Consider the following 21854-nt stretch of genomic DNA (forward strand, 5'->3'; position numbering starts at 1 on the left):
AAAAGGAACATTTGATAAACTAAATAAAGGCATTACTTACCCATTTCTACCCACTCATCCATATGCTTATCCATCCATCATTCAACAAATATGTATAGTGACCCTGATATATACAATAATTCACTTTGTGTTTCCCCAGAAGTCATCCTGAGATAAAGGTTTGAGTGCAAGTAGTTTATTTAGGAGATGATTCTAGGAAACATTAGGAGATTGGGGAAGAAAAATAGGATATGAGAGGAAGCCAACAGAAGGTACAGTAATGAACATATCACCATTGTGAGCAAACTGGGCTTAATCCCACTACCTGCCATTGGAAGATAGTGCATAGAACATACCTGAGAGTTTTCCTAGCCAACAGTAAGAAAATTGAGGTATTTTCCAACCAAGTCCTACTAGTTGTTGATTGAAGGTTTATCCTGGGGGTGTTGATTCTCTGGAATTCCTAGACTGTCTAAGGTGTATTCTTCCATGGCCAAAGAAATCCATCAAACAAACCATTGTAGTGACTGGCAGCAAGAAGTCATCAGTAAAAGATGAAAACCTAACAGAGTTGTTCAGGGCAGTGATAATTTTTGCAACAACCAGAGAGAATGCTAGATCTTGCAGAGATAAAAAAGAAACATGGACCCTGCCTGCATAGAGTTTCCAGCAGAATTGATAAACCTTAGAAATAAGTGATTTTAATACAATGAGAAAATGAGAAAAAAAAAATGAAGTTTATGCACAAAACAGAAAAGGAGCACGGGTGCCCTAGACTTCCTAAAAAATAATTCTGATACCAGAGTCCAAATTATTTTGTATCATATGGTTTCTGTCTCTCTTTTTTAATTGTATTGCAAATGGAAAGAGAATAGTCACTCTCAACATATTTCAAAGGATGAGACAATATTGTGCAGCTTTAGTCATATGACCTCTGAAACATTAGGGTCCTTTGAGTAATTATCAGAAAAGACCTCTAGAGGTAGCATTACAACTTCATGTTTCTTTTTCTTTTTCAAAACAAAATGATCTTTGCAAAGCATGATCTTGATAGTACTGTACCTATTTTAAAAGCTGTAGACATGACCACTTCCATATTAAAAATGGAGGGTTAACAATGGCCTATTTGGAGCCCAAGGGGGATAAGGATTATAGGCACTGAGCACTGTCAGCATTTACACATGAATATGATTTCAGCCATGCAAGGTAAAATTACATTCCTTATGAAACCAGTGAATTTTTATGACCAATAGATACTGAGAGTGAGAGAGCTGAGGAATCAGTCTCTCAAATCTCAAAGTTTCCTTTGCATTACCTCCTAAATCTATTAACACAGGCTTCTTGTACATCTATATTTACTATTCAATATCAAATAATACTTTTGGTTGAGGTCATAATTACTACAACTCACAGAGGGAAGTCTTTAGCAGTTAACACATAATGCCATCCTTTTCTATAAATTAGAAAGTTTGCTCCTCAGCAACCACTCAGATTTACTTTGCTCATTTGTCCACATGGATGAATGCACTTTATAACTAGTCCAGTAAGAAATTTAAGGCCTTTTGAATAATACACGCCATTAAATTTAATAGATGTGGATGAAGAAAACAGAAAAAAAAGACATGTATATAAGAGAGAAGATATTTACAAATGTGGAAAGCTAAATAACCCCAAATTTGCCAGAAATAAAGTAAAATTTGAAACATAAGCTTTCTAACAACTAGGGCAAAAAACAAGGCCATAACAGGTGATTCAAAGTGATTATCAGATAAAGCCAAATAAATTGGCAACATAATCTAAAGCATGATGGTGCTAAAATGTGAAACACATTTCTTCCGTGGGGCCTAGCAATATAGTGATAGTGCCCTTAAAAATATATTTTCTATAAATACAGCAATAAGGTCTTATGAGGCTATTTCTAGTAGCCTCTTCATAGAAACTATATAAAATGCTAAAGCTAATAATAACATCAATTGAGTTGTTACTATGTACCATAATTGTTAGGTCATTTGCCCATCATAACCATCCTTTGTAATAGGTAAAATCATTACCCTCTTTCAACAGATCAGGGAAGTGTCTTAGGATCGTTACATACATTGTCCAAGATGAATAATCTGTCAGTGGTATAAACAGGATTTCAAATTGATGACTCTAAAATCTGGCTCTAAGAACCTAGGTCTTATGAATTCCTGCTGGCTAGGCTCAGTGTCATGATATCTCAGCACTGAGAAACAGAAAAAGCCCAGCAATGTAGAGCTTATGGAATTATCTTAAATCATTACAAGTGATATCATGAAATTTGTACCCTAAGATTAAATAGGAACTCACTAAACCACTCATAAGCCATCCTTTGAGCAATACAACTTTGAATGTTCCTTCTTAAGATAAGCAGGTTGCTGAATGGGCTCCTTGTAACTAAGTTAATTTGCTATGTGGGAATGTTAGCTATGAGCCAACTTCATTATGGGGGATGGTTATACAAATATCGATTTTGAAATTAAGAAAATGCTTATCTCTCTGGATTTAGAAGGAAGAGATTAGGCACAGACATTTTGTTCAACCAAAAGTGATATTAAACAATTAATTAACAGGTTAAATAGGAGAGGTATCTGAATTCACAGAGATTTATCACGTTGGATTTTATTTTTTACCAAAACTTGATATTTTCTCAACTAATATAACAGGCTCAATCTAATATTTTAAGTATTTAATTTTAAATAACCTTAATGGTCATAAACCTCTAATTGATCAACATTGTTATTAATATTACCATTGACTATTATTAATGAATATAAAGTATGTATATGAGAGAATGAATATCTGTTATTGCCAAAACAGGAAGAAATTAAGAAAAAATATTCACTTTTCAAAATTGCAGCTGTTAGCTGGCAAAGATAGCATTCTCTTTAATCGAATACGATGATAATAGTCACTCTGAGGTCAAGAGTTTTTTTAAAAAGAATTTACTGAGGCACAATTTCTTAGCATCTGAACCAGGTACTCTACTGCCCTCTCATGGATATTATATAAGCAGCATGAAGGATAAATACATCAGCTTAAGAAGCATCAACAAAATGAAATTTGTTTAAATGAAGCCTGTGGTGAGTAATAGTATCAGCATAAAATTTAAAGAACAGCATTGTTTTCTTCCTGAAAACTATTAGACCCTGACACTTTCAATAATTTTTAAGTAAAATAAATGCAATATATTTTACTTATGGTATTAAGAATTTCAGCATTACTGATGTCCCTTTTACTTCTAAAATCCCATGATTCTAAAGTATGCTATTATTTCCCTGAGTTTGGTAATTTCAAATAACTGGCAGAGAGCAAATGACTTCAAGTTGTTAATCCCTCCAAATGATTAAGTGTTTTGCCATTGATAAATTCCTTCATGAAGCAAGGGTTAAGTAATCTTAGGAAATTGCAATATAAGTAAAAATACAAGCATAGTGCTCAGAGTAAGAGGTTGTGCTTATGAGGATGGAGGGAGGGAATGAAAGGAAGATTGCTTTGTACAGTTGTACAGGTCGTAGACTATACATCCCCAAAGGGTGTCATATATATAAGTATGTTTAAATGGTAGCACACATTTAAATTATACCAGTGGGAATTCTAGTACTATGAATTAAGAAATTAAACTTATTTTTGCAATGAAATCACTGGGACAAAAAAATTCATTGGGACTTGTGTGGAAGTGAGCCTATACCCTGTAAAGACAAGCAGAGAGCAGATAGATATAGTATCTCTAAAGTATAATGTCTTTGGCTTGATTTAGCACATCCTCAGCTAACAGGAACAATTCCAGGTTTAGAGTTTCATAGGCCTTACAAACATGATATAAACAGTATCTTAACAGTGTTTCTTGGTTCATTTCAGAGATATGAGCATTCCATGTATGATTTCTAGTATAATGTTTTTATTTAAAAGTTCTTAGAAACAGAAATCTTACAACATTATCAACCAAAATAAAAATGCTTATAGTTGTTTAACATGTAATATAATCCAAGATACAGGAAACTGTAACCTATTTGTATTGTGTCTTCAGTAATTATCTAATTCTAAAAAGTCAGAACTTTAATTATCTTGTACACCAAAGAATTAGGTCCAGATTAACTGTTCTAGGGAAGCTACAGAGCCCACCAATGAGATGTCAGTACGGGGCTGCCAAGAATGCCACCTGTCAGATGAACTTTGCCATTGGCTCTGCCTTCAGAAGGGATTTATGTGGAACTTAATATATGATAAATACCTAGTGAGCTACTCAACATGGATTAAGGATATAAGTCAACATCTTCATTGCTGTAAAATTAAGTCAAAAGAAATATTGAACAAACATAAAAGAAGGCATTGATCTATGTCAAATTTTAACAAATGTACTCTAAAATCTTATTTTTTTTTATTTTTTTATTTTTTAAATTTTATTTATTTATGATAGGCACACAGTGAGAGAGAGAGAGAGAGGCAGAGACACAGGCAGATGGAGAAGCAGGCTCCATGCACCGGGAGCCTGACATGGGATTCGATCCTGGGTCTCCAGGATCGCGCCCTGGGCCACAGGCAGGCGCTAAACCGCTGCGCCACCCAGGGATCCCTAAAATCTTATTTTTTTAGCATATGAACTGGAACTCATTCTAGAGTAATTTACTTCCATTTTAATCTGAAAATATGTTTCATTTAGAAATTATTATTATTATTTTAAGTAGACTCCATGCTGGGTGTGGAGCTCAACATGGTGCTCAAACTCACAACTGTGAGATCAAGACCTGAGCCAAGATCAAGAGTTGGATGCTCAAGCCATTGAGCCACCCAGGAACTCCTCACTTAGAAATTATTTTGAGGGAGGAGAATGCTTATGTATGTGCATGCTCAAATGATTTTTTATTAATAATTTTATCACTTTTATTGGTCTTTGTTTCTTTAAATGGTTTGGCTTCCATAGTATGCCCTTTAACTACTACATTTTTAGAGTTGTTGCTCACTTTGAGCCACTATCTCTCCAGTAGCTTCTGATCATTTGCCCTGCTTCCAGGCACTTCTGATAGCCCCTTCAACCAGAAACAGGCCTCTCAGGGAGTGGTGGATTAGAAAATAGGCTCTTATCATTAATCCAATGGATTTGCTGTCACACAATTATTTAGGATCTCTTTGATATGCTGTTTTGGGATGTGTCAGGTGAGCCCCTATTGGTGGATATTTATTCATCATCTACTACATACCAGGCACTGGTGCCAATTAAAAAAAAAAAAAAAGTAAAGGGATTTTGTATACTTGAGAAAGCTTGAGTCTGTTAGGGCTGCCATAATAAATTACCACAGACTGTGTGGCTTAAACAAAAGAAATATATTTCTCATAGTTCTGGAGGCTGGAAGCCCAAGATCAAAGTATCAGAGGTTTAGTTTCTCTTGCCACAGCTCTCTTTGGCTTAGAGATGACCGCCTTTTTGCCATGTCCTCACATGGCCTTTTCTGTGTTTGCCACATCTCTGGTATTCCTTCCTCTTCTTACAAATGCATCAATCATGTTAGATTAGTGCCCTATCCCTAATGACCTTATTTAACCTTAATTAACTCTTTGAAAGACCTATCTCAAATACAGTCACACTGAGGCAGGGTGGGAGTAGAGCTTCAACATATGAATTTGGTGGAGGGCACAGCATAGCACATAAATGTTCCAGCTTTAAATTAAGGCCACCCTTGGGCAGCCCTAGTGGCTCAGCAGTTTAGCACCACCTTCAGCCCAGGATGTGGTCCTGGAGACCCGAGATCAAGTCCCACGTCAGGTTCCCTGCATGGAGCCTGCTTCTGCCTCTGCCTGTGTCTCAGCCTGCCTCTCTCTCTCTCTCTCTCTCTCTCTCTCTCTCTCTGTCATGAATAAATAAATAAAATCTTTAAAAAAAATAAAGGCCACCCGTTTGAATTCCATCTCTACTTTTTACTAGCTGCGTGATATTACACAAATCTTTTAAGAGAAAACTAAGCTGCTATAACATCTTCATCTATATTTTTAAAATAGTAACATAATCTAGTTCATATACTACTGTTAATCTCACTTAATAGGCATAACAATAAAAAAGGCATAATAATCCTATGAGGTAGTTCTTTAAAAAAAAAAAGTTTAAAATTTCTTCCTTATTCACTTGTTATATTCCTAAGACATTACATTTGACTTGAAACAAACAGGTTCTTAAAAAATATTTGTTATAAAAATGCATGAAATATTAGAAGCAGTGACTTTTAAAGGTAGAAGGGAGTTTTGAGACTATCTATTTTTATACCTGCAAACTAAAATGAATCACCAAACTTATGCTTTCTTTCTGACCAGGCCATATTCAGTATCTGGAAGCCCACTAGAAAATAACACATAGAAATGCAAGGTTGCTTTAAATCAAAGTCATTTTCAGAGTGGCTCAGTGGTTGAGCATCTATCTACCTTAGGGTCAGGGGCTCCGGTCATGATCCCAGGGTCTGGGATGAGTCCTGCATCTGAGTCCTTGAGAGGAGTCTGCTTCATTCTCTGCCTATGCCTCTGCCTCTCTCTGTGTGTCTCTCATGGATAAATAAATAAAATCTTAAAAAAATAAATAAATCAAAATCATTTTCATTTAAAGAGACCCTGATGAAGCCACTGGTTGTTGCCCACTGTGATATATCTGTTTCTTTAACACAGCATGTTTTCATTTTATCAACTTCTTCATTAACATCAAACTTAGTCTAAGCACAGGAAATTCAACCTCTTTCTTTCACCTGCTCCTGAACGCTCACTGCCTCAGTGATCTGTAAATAATTGACCAGGCAAGCACTGAAGCACAAAGGCAAATAGATCAATACTCTTCCTGCTAGCGCTTACAGCATGGAGAGAAATCCTGCTTCCCTTCATTTCCTACCACAGAGGACCTCATACATGAATCAATTCACAGTCTGTAGCCCCCAGATTTAATTCAGCATGCATAATCAGCAACAATTGCTGAAGTCTTTGATTAAACTTTTAAATTGCCTCCTAATATGATGCAAATGGAAAAAGGTATTGATTGAAGAATCTTAAAATGGTAACCTGTTCAAATGAGAAAGGAAAAATGCTCTGAGTTGGTGAGCTTGTGTGAAAGGATGAACAGTGTGAACAATGCATTAAGGATTTCCAATGCACAGATGCAAAACAAGCAGTAAAAATATGTACTAGTTGTCATGCTTATAAACTTAAAAAAACTTAGACAAAGTTGTTGAATGGTGTGGCCTTTACTCATAATGAAAAATGAGGTAGAAAACCTGCAGAAATATAAATCCCTAAAGACTTAAAAATGATTTGATTTTTACCCTAGGAAATTCTTTGTTTTTCTTACAATAGTGGATTCTGGATTTTAGAGTAACTTGGTTGTACAAGTCATTTCCCAGTAGTATTCTCTCAAATAAATTTATAACAATTTTATCAAGTGGATTCTCTTCCTGTATGAATAATTTTTCCATTCAATACAAATGACACTCTTCACACTATAAATATTATTGAGCATACAATATATGACAAGGTCCTTTCTAGGTATTAGAAAAACAGCTAAACAAAACTGACAAAACTTTGCCTTCATGGGGTTTGGTTTCAAGTAGGGAAGAGAGAAAAATAAATAAAATTTTAAAAGCACAATATATGGTTGATTGAATGACGATAATTCCCATAGAGAAGGAGAAAAGCAAGTGTATGTGTATACACACACACACATACATGTATATGGGTCACGATTCGGATATAGAAAGATTCAAAAAAGGCCTATTGAAATGATGACATATCAGTAAAGAGCTAAATTGGTACGAAAATGAGTCATGCAGTTTTCTAAATAAAAGTGCTTCAAACAGAGACAACAGAAAATGCAAAAGCTCTGGGGTGAAATCAAGCTTAGTTTGAATCAGAGAAAGAGCTAGAAGGCTGGTATGACTGGCATGGATAAGGAAAGGGGATAGGAATAAGAAATGAAGACGGATAATGGGATAAGATGGGAATAGATGGGGTGAAATAAGATGGAATAGGATACAGAATAGGGTATAACAGAAAGTGAGGAAATCTGAAAAGGGAAAATAAAGAGCTCAGTTTTATACCAACCACATTTGAGAAATGCATTTACTTATTACATATTTACACAGGTCTCAAGTAGCAAATGATTACATGGGTCTCATAAGGCCATATGACTTCGCCAGGGAAGAGATATAGGCAAGGAATACAATTTGGGAATCATCAATGTTTAGAGAGCACTAGAACTATGATATTGGATGTAATCACCAAGAAAATAAATCAGAATAAATAAGACTTCCAGAGACTAAGCCCTGGAACACCCCAACATTTAGAGGTCAAAGAGCTAAGGAACCAGCAAACTGAGAAGGTATGGTAAGGAAGAAAGAGAAAAACCAGTATGTTAGAGGCCTAGTGAAGACAGCCTTTCAATAAGAAGAGAGTGATCTCTTTCTAATAAGTCACTTAAGATGATGACATATACTTGATTTGGGGACTTATCAGCATGAAATCATTGGTGACCTAGAAAAGAACAGTTTGAGTAAACAGGTGAAGGAAGCAATGCCTCTTTGGAGTAGGTTTGTGAAGAAACTGGAGATACCTATTATAAATAAGTCTGTTAAGAAGTTTTCTATGAAGGGAAAGAGATAAGTGGGGTTGAGGGAAAATAAAGCAAAGAGTATTTTTAAGATGAAAGAATTAATAGGATGTTTGAATAGTGATGGGAAATACCCAGCGGAGAATGAAAAATGAATGTGTCAGGAAAGAATTGGGAGAACTGCTGCAGGACTGAGTGGACTAGAAAAGCAGACAGGATCTTGGCCATTGCCAGAGAATGGGTGATTATCCAGAGTGAAGAGTGAAGGCACACTGTGTAGGGACATAGATGGAGGGAGGTAAGAAGATGCCACAGGGGGAGCTCATGGAAGCTCTTTGCTAAACGTTTTTATTTCCATAGTGAAATAGGAAGCAAATTCATCAGCCAAGAATAAAAATGGGGAGGGGCACATGAGTGGCTCAGTGGTTGAGCATCTGCCTTTGGCTTAGGTTGTGATCCTGGGGTCCTGGGATGGAGTCCTGCATCAGGCTCCCCACAGGGAACCTGCTTCTCCCTCTGCCTATGTCTCTGCCTCTCTCTCTCTCTCTGTCTTTCTTGATAATTAATTAATTAATTAAAAAATAATATAGAGGGGGAGAAGTCTATGAAGGCTTGAGAAGTAAGGGAAAGGATGAAAAGAGTCATCTAGTGGATTAGGAGAAAAATAACCAGGGAAGTATAGTGCAATTACCTAGCACATTGAAAGCCCACTGCAAGTCAGCGATCATGAAAACAAGTCAGCATGAGTGTGTGTGTGTGTGTGTGTGTGTGTGTGTGTGTTCACCTGAATGGGTGCAGACCTGATGTGAAAAAAGAGTTCCATGATTTAACCAGAGTTGATATTTTGTCTACGAAATAAGAAAGGAAGAAAGAAGTTTAGGGTACATGTAAGAGAGTGATTATAATGGTAAAATGTGTAACATAAGCTAGGTGAGGAGAGAACAAAGAAGATAAAGTTTCAGTGAATAGATGATGAGACCAATATAATGGATTGCTTAATCCATATTTATTTCAACATGTACCTGAGTATATTGTATAACCAGTGTTCCATTATATATACTTTGTTTAATCACATCCTATAGATGAACTGTAGTAGAAGCATTGGTGAATAGTAATAATAATTAATGACCTTTAATTTATTAATATTGTAGGAACTTAATGCTTAATGATTTGATTCCTAAGAAATACGAATACTTTAGAAACTTAATAATTTACCCATGTCATTGATAGTAACTTATCAAAAAGGCACTAAAAGTATATTTATAATAAATTAGTAATGATTTCTTTCTATTCTGAAATTCCAAAAAATGTACCTGTGTAAAATGTTAAAGATATTTCAACACTTAAGGAAGAGATTAACCGGTCCAAATTATTCACTGAAAACTCTGTTAACTTATAATAGATTCAAACTATATAAATATTGTGAAGTTGCCTTAAATTGTTCCTTTTTAAAATGAAAGTATCAGATGAGAAAATCTCTATGGCCCTTCCAAAAACTAAAATTCTAGATCTCTATGAAATCTCTTAAATGTCTTATTAGCTGGAAGTGTAGTTAATTTACTTCTTTTAATAAAACAGATATATTTTAAAAATATATAATATTTTAATATAATTGTCTTTAACTCCTCAAATATTCCCTTTCTATCCTCTCCTGGCAGAGGTAAGAAAGGATTTGGATTCTTAAACATAATATTTTTTGATTTTGGAAAATACTTCATATCTTTGAAATCCTTTTTTCTTCATCCCCACAAATAAAGTTTGCTTAACACCCTACTCAATAGCACGAAGACTCTAAGGTTTAAAAAGCAATTCAGCCAGACTATGGAACAGAATACTGAATATGAACTCTCTATATGCTGTGTGGGTGGGGAGAGGAGGAGGGAGATGGAGAGGAGGCGAGAAAAAATGGCTAGAGAACCAGACAATGAAAAAACTGCTCTTTTATTTTACACTATACTAGAACGGTACAATGGCCATATTAAATAAATAAAAATGGTTAAGAAATTTGATGCAGATCACATTTCTGATTTGATGCAAGACAAATAAAAACACATTTTATGTATTCTTCCTGCTAAGTACAACTATAAACCCTGGACAAAATACATAACCAACCATCAGATGACTGAAAGAGAAAAAAAAGTAGACTGGAAAGAGACCACAAAAGTCAAGAAATGATCCTTCTAACCCTCCACACCATACATTAACAAAGTAGAGACAGCATCCTCCTCTTCTCCTTAGACATCACAGTTACAGAGGAGGGGAGAAGTCTGGTGGGTCATCCACAATATGAACTAAGTAAATGACAGCAAAGAGTAGTATGTCTCCCCCTCCTATCTATAGAGTGAAGTGAGAATTGTGAAAGATAATAATTGCTGATGAAAAGAATTGTTTAAGCTGTGTATGAACTTCTGAGAAGATTCATGAGTGGCTAATATAAGAATATAAAGAGAATGTGCAGAAACCTATAGGAAGGCAGGAAAGAGGAAAGACGGAAAAATCAGAAAAAAACAAATATAAAGATAGACAAAGAAAAAAATAGTAAAAGCATAGGAAATGAAGTTACATATAAGCACTGATCAAAGAAAGCTGGAGGGCTTTATTAATATTAGACAAATAGTTCAGAACAAGTCAAATCACCAGGAAAATATGACAATGCTAAACGTATATGTATCCAACAATAGAGCTTCAAAATATATGAAGCAAAAATGATGGAAGTGAAAGCATAAATGTTGTTAAGGGCTTCAAAACCTTTCTTTGGTAATCGTTAAAACCATACGAAAATGAGCAAGTGTAGAAAAGATCTAAATACCACCATTAACCTGCAAATCTAACCGAAAGTTACAGAAAACTCCAGTGAACAGCAGCAGAATACACATTCTCTTCAAATGCACATGGAAAATTCATCAGAAAGCACACATATTCATTCATGAAACCAACCCCAACAAATTGAGAACAACTAAAACACCATACAAAGTATATTCCCTATTCATTAGGGAATCATTAAAAATCTAAACAGAATGAATACAGGAAAGTCTCCCAACTCCTTCTGAATCTCATACTACAAATCTTACCCAGTACAATAAAGCAAGAAAAACAAACAAAAGGGATATAAAATCAAGAAGTAGAAATAGAACTTGCCTATTTGCAGATGACCTAATTACCTATATAGAAATGTTTAAGGTATATTCAAGAAAACTGCTATAACTAATAAGAATGCAAGGTCATCACACAGACACACATTACAAACAAGGAACAATTGAAAGCAGAAATTTTACATGCAATTTATAACAATTACAAAAATTACCATATCATATGGTATGAATCTAACAAAACATATCCAGAATTTGTGTGCTAAAACTACAAAGATCTAAATAAATTAAGAGACATACCATATTTGTGCAATGGAGGACACAACATAGAAAAGTTGTCAAATCTCTCCAAATTGATCTATAGATTTAATCCATTCTATCAAAATCCCAGCAAGATTTTTGCAGATATAGATAATCTATCTATCTATCTATCTATCTATCTATCTATCTATCTATCATCTATCATCACTTAAAGGAAAAGGAACAAAAGCTTTAATCATTAAAATAATTTCAAAAAAGAATAAAATTTGAGTCACTGCATTACACAATAGTAAGACTTACTATAGAGCTATAGTAATTTGGACACTGGAATTGGCGAAGAGTTTGCACACAGATCAATTGAACAAAATAGAGTCCAGAAGTAGACCAATAAAATATATCAATCAATATTTGGTAAAGGTGCAAAAACAATCAAATAAGAGTGATTAGCTTCTCAACAAATAGTTTTGCAACAGTTGGGCATCCATGGGCAAAAGAATAATGACAGTAACAATAACTTGACCTAAATCCAACACTTTATACAAAAATTAACTGAAAATGGATCAAAACTATTAATCAAAATATAGTACTACAAAACTAATAGAAGAAAAAAATAAGAGAAAATCCTTGTGACCTAGGGTTAGTGAAGAGTTTTTAGACATGGCACCAAAAGCACAATCCATAAAAAAAGAAAAAAAATCAATAACCTAGAGTCATCAGAATTAAAGACTTTTTCTCAGTGAAACACATTATTAAGATAATGAAAAGGTAAATCACAAATTGTGAGAAAGTATTGCCAAATGACATATCCAACAAAGGATCTGTTTTCAGAATATATAAACTCGTAAAGTCAATAAAGGAAAAGAGCTAATTAATAAATGAGTAAACAGGCATTTGACTAAATAGAATATATGGAGAACGAGTAGACAAAAAGATGTTGAATATCGTTTGTTACTTGGTAAATGCCGATGAAAGCATGATGAAAGACTTCTATACTATTAGAATGGACAAAATAAAAAAAAAATACTAACAAATTAAATCAAGTGTTGATGAGGATGTGGACACACCATATTTCTCACATGTTGCTAGCTAGAATGTATAATGGTATAGCCACTCTGGAAATCAGTATGTCAATTAAAGATATATTACCATACAACTCAGCATTTGCACTCTTTGTTTCTTTATCCTATAGAAATAAAAACTATGTCCATACAACAATCTATACATAGATTTTCACAGCAACATTATTTGTAATTGCTGAATATCTTTCAACTACTAAATGAATAAACTGCTGTACAATAGAAATCTACTCAACAATAAAAAGAAATGAGTTATTGAAACACAACTTAGATGGATCTCACACGTAGTAAAAAAAAAGACATTTGAAAAGGTTATATATACTGTATTATGCCATTTATAACATTCTTAAAATGACAAAATATAGCAATGAAGAATAGATCAGTGGTTGGAGAAAGGGCATTTGGGATTAGAGTTACAGGTAGGTTGGGAATTTCTTTATAGGGCTAGAATAATTTTGTAATCAGCTTGTGGTGCCAGTTATATGAATCTAGCCATGCAATAAACTTTCACAGAACTATAAAAGGCAAAATTTTAAAAATACATGTAAAAATGGATTCAATCCAAATAAATCTAGTTTAACCATATTGCAGTAATGCCAATTTCCCAGCTTAGTAAAGTATTCTGGTTGTAGATGTTATCATTGGGGAAAGCTGGTAAAAAGGTGCATAAAAACTGTACTATTTTTGCAACACCTTATAAGTCTTGAATTATTTAAAAACAAAAAATTAAAATGCATATAGGAAAATAAAATCCGGTTGATAAATGTGTAGAAACTCTGATCTAATATGCAACTATAGGATGTTGCTCTTTCTAAAATTATTTTCTTGAAGACCAAGAGCAAGAGAAGGGTGTGCTAGGTTTTGTTAGCTACATTTTTATCAGAGGACAAATGAGACAATGTCCCATTTCTTTAAACATTTACATTTTGAGGTTTACAGGAAATAAAGTATACTAGTTTGATTTATATTAAATAAGGCATACTAAAGCTTGTATAATTGCTGAATGTAAACACAAATTGTACAAGACCACCAGGATTCAAGTTCTGAGCAATGTAGAATAAATAAATACTCAGTGATTAAAAGATGTGCTCTAATGCATCTGTAAGCCAAATATTTAAAGAGCAATGTATTTCATCATTTAAAACTACAAGAGATGCTTATTGGACTTCCAAAGAAATTAAAAAACACTTTACAAGAAAATTAAAAACTTCCTTGACTGCTTTACATACAAATGTAGAGTCACCAGTTCTTCTTAGGGTAGTATAGTTAATGGTCCCAAAGCAGTATTTCATTATTTTTAGAAACCCACTGGCAAAACTAGTTCTCAAAAAATTTATTTTCTTTCTTTTGAAATCATCTAATGGAACAAAAAGACACCAAAACAGAATAACTTAATACTTAGATAGATAGATAGATAGATAGATAGATAGATAGATAGATAGATTTTTAAAGTATCTGAATTAGTTCCCCCACCCACTTCATTCTAAATCTTGATTTGTTTATATCTTGGGAAAAAACAAAGCAGGAATACTACATACTTGTTTCAATTTGTTGAACTTTCTAAGATTAAGGAGACAAATTTCCAATTATTTGTACCAATGTAGGGAAACACTGTCATGTAAAGTACAAAATACTTAAAATTCAGCCTGGTGAATCATAGATTTCCAGGGCGTCTCTGAGAAAAGTAGCAATAGTTTACTGGTCTGCTATTCACCTTTTGGAGAGAAGAATCAGATTAAGCACTGAAGACACTACCCCTGGGGGAACAGGAAGAGGGCAGCACATCAAGGAAAGAAAAGCAACCTGTGTTGAGCAACCATTTTGTCCCAACACTTATGTGCTATCTCAGTGAGATTACAGTGGCCCAAGTTGTCATCCACTTCTCAGCTTTACTGTTAAGGAATTGAAGGCATAGAAATAGTGAATGCCTTGGGGTGCCTGAGTGGTGCAGTCAGTTAAGCCTTCAACTCTTGGTTTTGCTCAGTTGCCATTTTAGGATTATGAGATCCAGCCCTACACCCAGCTCTGCATTCAGCACAGAGTCTGCTTAGGATTCTCTCTCTCTCTCTCCCTCTGTCCCTCCACTTTTCTCTCTCTCTCTCTCTCTCAAATAAATAAATAAATCTTAAAAAAAAAAAAAAGAAAGAAACAGTTAATACCTTGACCAAGGACAGACAATTAGCCAAGCCAATTTCAGATCTCTATCCTCAAAGCTAGTACTCCTTGACTTGTGGAATATTATTGCCTCATAACATGTACAGATCAAAAGACATCGAGTGACTGCATTTCAACATTTATCCACAGAACTCATGGCTAAATGACAGTCAATTTTACAGATAGCTAAAAAGCATCATCAGGTTGACAGCTTATTTGGGGTAACTGAAACATGAGAACACTATAATTCCCAGGCACAAAAAGACTTCGGTCTTAAAGGAAATTTGGAAAACACCCAGGCCTATTCTTTCTGGTAAAATGTTTAGCCCACAGTAATATTGTGGGTTGGTTGGTGGTTTTTGGTTTTTGTGGTTTTTTTGTTTGTTTGTTTGGTTTTAATACAATGTTTTTTCAATATGATGTTTTACTAAGTTTTTTAGTAATTGTTTTAACTAAAACTATGTTTATTTGGCTTAGCATTTTTTTAACTAAACAAAACTGTTTGGGTTTTTTATTTACTAGTTTTAAGTTTATATGTTTCATGAATTTTATTCTTTGGATTTCATTTCAAATTTAACTGTTGGTGTTCCTTTGTTTTTCTCTCCATAGCCATTTTCCTTACAGTCTAAAAAATGCCAGATTTAAATTGGTGATGGAAAACCAAATCAAACCATTAAATGTAATATTTAGGTTGAAATTATAAACAAAATGCATCTATAAATTAATTTAATTCTCTGTGTGTATACATGCCCACTTATAGGCAGATTTTTAAATAAATACAGTACAGTCCTGTAAATGTATTTTCTCTTCTCTAGGATTTTCTTAATGACATTTTATTTTTTCTAGCTTACTTTATTGTGACACAGTATATAATACATATACCATACAAAATATGTTAACTATGTTACAGTAAGTCTTCATGTAATAGTAGTCTATTAGTGGTCAAATTTTGAGGGGAGTCAAAATTTACATGTGATTTTTTTTAAAGACTTTATTTATTCATAAGAGGCACACACAGAGAGGCAGAAACACAGGCAGAGAGAGAAGCAGGCTCCTTGCTGGGAGCCCGATGGGGGACGGACGAGATCCCCAGACCCGGGATCACACTCTAGCGGAAGGCAGACACTCAACCACAGAGGCACCCAAGCGTCCCTATATGTGAATTTTTAACTGTGCACGGGGTTCGTCTTCCAAACCCACATGTTGTTCAAAGGACAACTGTACATATAAACATTTACTTAAATTCTTATATATTACATTTGCTTGATTCTGTAGCTATTCTTTCCATCTTCTCTACTCTGGTCTCCAACCTGAGAAACTTAACTGTGCAGACCATCTCAGTAGGCGTCCTTACTTCCTGGCAGCCGTAAGCCAATGGAGAGCCCCAACAGCTGGGAGCAGGAGAGAGAAATGAGGTTGGTGCAGTCATGGGCATGGTAGTGTTTTATTTCCCAGTTCTCTCCCTGGGGGGTCATCTGGGTCTAACTGTGTTAACAGGCACAGGTCTCAGAACAGCCTCCCCCACAGGATTTTCACTCCCCTGGGTTCCTAAAATATCTCTGTCCTCACTGTCATGAATGGTGGTAGTGATCCCTTACTATTAAATGTTTTCTCACTATTATCAGATTTCCCTTCTCACTGTCTGCCAGTTTGAGCATGTCACTTGCTTCCTCTGGGGTTATGAATGATGACAGTGATAATGAAATTTATATGGAGAGGGAGAAATTCATTTAATATAGCATGTGTTTTATGCATTAAGTTTAAAACAATAAAAACAAACACAAGGAGAGTGAAAGACCTTCCCATACCCCAAACTTCTATGATCCCCAGAAAGAGCAACTATTAACTACTACTTATGTATGCAGTAGATCTATTTCTATTTGCATACACATACTGGCAGATAATTTGTTCTGATGGTATGCTTAGATCATATAATGCATATTCAACTGTCACTTGTCTTTAAATATTTGCCTAATGATATTTAGATTTATTAAACTTTTATATTGTTACCAACAATGATGCAATGAATATCTATATATATGATTGATAAGTTACTTTCTAAAAAACTTATTCAACATCATGCTGTTCTTCATTAAACAATTTTATTTAAACTCACAATTATATATGAGTGTGTGTATATATGCATATGAAATCTGAATTATTACTAGAGAATTTTCTTTTAATATTAACAACTATGACATACCTTTTAAAATGAGTGAATATTACATTTTATTCTTTACATATATATGCTTTCCTTATTCCTCACAACCACCTTGGAATAAAGCTATCATTTTGTGATCTAATGTTGAAACCACAGAGGCTAAGAAATTAAAAAGCCCAAACCCTCAGAGCTTGCAAATAGAACTTTATATGAATGTAAGGACCTCTGTATTTAAACCCCTCCTCTTTGAACTACACCATGGTTTCTCTCCCCACTAGGCAAGATTCTTCACTTACAAAAGAAACTCAATGTCTAGTAGGGAAGTTGATCAGAATATTTTTCCTGAAATATAATTTTGGGCTTTTCTTCTGGCTATGTCTTCCTACTTCATGTATCATCTCCAGATTTATATCTACAGCAAGGGAGATACAATAAGACAAAAAGAACAAATAAATGCTATTTATGGGTTTTAAGTTTCAAACACTAGCCTTGATCAGGTGGGGATAAGGAGTCAGGAAAGAAGAACTCAGATATAAAGAGCACATTGATAAGAATACAGATTCAGTCATTCTGTATTTGGACCAGGTATTAATAATGATCCAGAGTAATAGTCTAAAAGTATAATTTAGAGGCTAGTGTTTCCCCAACAAGGAGTACTGTGTGTTAGTCGCTGACCATACTGGCCACTAGGTCCAAGTCAATAGGAAAGCTGGAGGGAGATAGACCTCCAGGTAGTTGAACATGAGAGAGAAGATAACATTTTCCCCAATAAAGAAGTAAAATCAACCCAGCTGGGATAAACAACAGAGAGATTTGCTATGGATGTTAGAGTAAAAGAAATGTAGTGCTAGAAAACCGTGCCTGGAGAGTTTGGCTACTCAGCGAAGGGAGAATGGAGCAGTGACCTGCAAGACAGATGACCATGAAATGCACACATGACAGAAACAAAGCAAACTGTGCAGTGCAATGAGCACAGTGAATAGAAGTGCTTATGAAGCTCTGTGAGCATCCAAGGAAAGCATTAATTAGCCTGAGGGAGAATCATCTGGTCTACTAAAAAAAGGAGGAAGGATTCAATTTTATTTATAGGATTTGATCTAACATCTCTAAAATGTTTCATTTAAGTAGAATAAACAGTAATATTTGAGAAATAGCTCCAGTTAGAATTATTTTATTAATTAAGCATGCTAAAAGTGTGAGCAGTCCACAGGAGTTTTCCATTAATATTATTAACTATTATAAACCAAAGGGCTATAACAATGAGTTAGACAAAATACATTTTTTGTATGTCTTTCCCTGTTGTCTTAAAGCTTTAGACTGAAACAAATCACACTGAGAACCTAAAATAATATCTACCTTGTCCCCATTCTATATTATACCGACATTACATTATAATGTGCTTTTTTATGATGTAGATTTTTATTGTCTCTCTGTACTTGCCTAGTTATAAACTTCATGAAGGCAAAGATCTTTGCCTGACAAATAAAAGGTTTTCTATAACATTTGTTGAATGAACGAATAGCAGGTGACATAAAATATTTTATGTTCACACTTAGATCATGTTGATTCTGGTTTTCTGGTTTTCCTGAGACTTTAAACCTAAAAATGTGTACAACTTTGAAAAAAATCTTCACAGAATTTAGATGAATAAAACACTAGACTGCAAAGCAAATCAAAATGACACATTTTAATGATAATGTTATAAAATAAAGAGGATCTGTAAGCCAGTATATTTAGAATTTTTTATAAATTGTGAAGCGAGCACATTGTGTGAAGTTTTTTACTATTCTGGGTTTTTGCTTATTTTCAAGAGACTATTTTGTCTTTCATTGTTTAAAGGAGACAAAACAATAAAATAGTAGAGAGGGCTTTTCAAACAAGACAGTTTTGATAACCAGAAGCTACATGCTAGTTGCTAGTGAATCTGTATTTCATTCATGGTTAGTGAATTAAAATTACAGTAGTAATTATTCCTATTGCTATTTTGTAAATGCTTATAATTAGAAAGAGACCGAGCAATGTAGAACAAATACAACAATGTAGCCATAGTGTTAGTATCAGAGTTCAAAGAACTTTAAAAATAAACAGTAGTTATTCCTGCCTCCCCAAATTTACCTCCTTCCCTGCTGGTGAGAGAATCTCAATTTTTCTTGCAAAACCACCAGCCCCTACTCTATCCCTGTGCTGGATTGATTTCAGCTCCCAGAATGGGCATGTGACCCACAGATGGCTAGTTTATCAGAGCAGGACATATGATTCCTGGCCATGGGGACTGACCCTAACCCAGTCAGTTTGGTGAAAGTTATCCTGAAGCTTTTATTGTAATAACTAGGAAAGGGATATTTTCTTTTTTGCTGAACTTAATGTTGGGAAAATGGAAGCCTTGACCTGCTGGTAAGGATGATGTTATCAATACAGAGGAAAGCTCCCCAGAAAATGAAGATTGGGAAATGGACTGTTTATGATAATACTGTATGTTTTCTCTCTGTCAGGTCTCATTCTAGGAACCTCATGTCTATTAACACACCATTCAAAGAAAGATGACATTATTATACACACTACATAACTAAGGAAACTGTCAATGTGTGCAGTATCATAGCTAGTAAACAGTGGAACCAGGACATACAACAGAGGCTGTGCTCTTAAATCCAGTTGTGCATAAAACCACACATACCCTATTCTCTGACCTCCATCTATGACTTTTCTTTTTCTTTTTTTTTTAAGATTTTATTTATTTATTCATGAGAGACACAAAGAGAGAGAGGCAGAGACATAGGCAGAAAAAGCAGGCTCCATGCAGGGAGCCCGATGTAGGACTTCATCTGGGGACTCCAGAATCATGCCCTGAGCTGAAGGCAGGTGCTAAACCTAACTGCTGAGCCACCCAGGCATCCCTATCTACTTTTCATTAAATGAGTCAATACACTCCCCTTTTAAGTCAGATTTTTTTTTGACATTTGCCATTAAAATTCTGAATAATAATAGCACTGTAATTAATGAGAACAGGAACAAGTATGCTGAGATAACATAGGTCTACTATATAACTTGGCCCACTAAACAAAAAAATTAACATAGGATAGATCATGTCTGTGTAATATTAGCTATTATTTACACTATAGCAAACTAGTTAGTTGAGTACTATTTTTTTAAGGTTTTATTTATTTACTTATTTAGAGAGAGGGAGTATGAGCAGGGGGAGGGGCAGAAGAAGAGAGAAAAAGTATATGTTAAGCAGATTACACTGAACATGGAGCCCAACGTGTAGCTTGATCGTATGACTCTGAGATCATGACTAGAGCCAAAATCAAGAATTGGTCACTTAACTGATTGAGTCACCAAGGCACCCTTAATAGTCAAGTACTTGGATAAGAGTCTTGGATGGAATTTTTGAAGAGGTCAGAACATGACAGATCCCAATATTCATATTATTCCTTGTGGGGGTAATAATGTGAAATTGAAAACTAAGCCTACCTATTAGTAGGGCTCTCCATTATGATAAAAAAAGAAGTATCCTCTTAAGTACTAAATATTAAAATCTATACTTACAAAAGGACCACAGGCAATATACTGTTTCCATATTCAAAAAATTAATTTTCTTAGCAAAAGTTCAAATTATTTTAAAATTCAAACAATCAGCCCAAATCCTGCCTACAAAGTATATAAAACTGACATTATAACTGGATAGAGTTTTTAGTTGTTGTTTTCTTAAAAAAAAAAATATATATATATATATATGGAACACTTCATGGATTTGGGTGTAATCCCTCTATGCAGGGGCCGTGCTAATCTTATCTGTATCATTCCAATTTTAGTACATGTGCTGCCAAAGCAAACACTGTTATTTGATGTTTTAAGAGGCATGTTTAAAATCTATTATAGGCCAGGAATGAAATCTTGCCATTTGCAACAACATGGATAGAGGTAGAAGTATAATGCTAAATGAGTCAGTCACAGAAAGACAAATACATATGATTTCATTCATATGTGAGATGTAAGAAACACAATAAAGAAAGAGAACAAACTGGTGGTTACCAGAGGGGAATTGTGTGGGGGATGGGTGAAATAGATCAAAGAGATTAATGGGTGAAATAGGTGAAAAAGATTCTAAACATCACTCACTTAATGAGCAGTGAGTAATGTATAGAATCTTGAATCATTATATTGTACATCTGAAACTAATATGACACTGGATGCTTAACTATATTGGAATTAAAATTTTTAAAAATTCTCTTACAGGCCAAAGTACCCTTTTTGAGTTTGTAGAGATTACGAGATTTTTCTCACAAAAGTTTTTGGCAAAAAAGATTTTATTCTTTTGATCCATGCAAGAGCTTAGCTAGTGCTTATTACCCTTTAAATTTCTGTAATTACTCATAAGAGCTTTAAAATTGCAGTTTTTCAGGTACCTCCTTTCAGGGAATATTTCTCCACAGTGAGTCAGGGTTGACTTTAGATCCCACTCACCATATCCCTAGCCCTGCATCTGCCATAGAATTCAGTAATAAATGAGGCTTTTTCCTATAATACCTAGGAAAAAGGGA

At 34.5% G+C, this 21854-nt stretch overlaps 1 protein-coding gene and 1 non-coding gene across 3 annotated transcripts in view; both read right to left on the reverse strand.

The window, feature by feature from the left end:
• Positions 1–21854, reverse strand: part of ZNF385D (zinc finger protein 385D) — an 897042-nt gene that overhangs the window by 628684 nt on the left and 246504 nt on the right. The gene's annotated exons all lie outside the window — the stretch shown is intronic.
• On the reverse strand, positions 21041–21149 carry LOC140614555 (U6 spliceosomal RNA). The gene has a single exon (XR_012015392.1). It is a non-coding gene; the product is annotated as a U6 spliceosomal RNA (small nuclear RNA).

The sequence above is a fragment of the Canis lupus genome, chromosome 22, assembly GCF_048164855.1.
Source record: "Canis lupus baileyi chromosome 22, mCanLup2.hap1, whole genome shotgun sequence".
Classification (NCBI taxonomy): domain Eukaryota; kingdom Metazoa; phylum Chordata; class Mammalia; order Carnivora; family Canidae; genus Canis; species Canis lupus.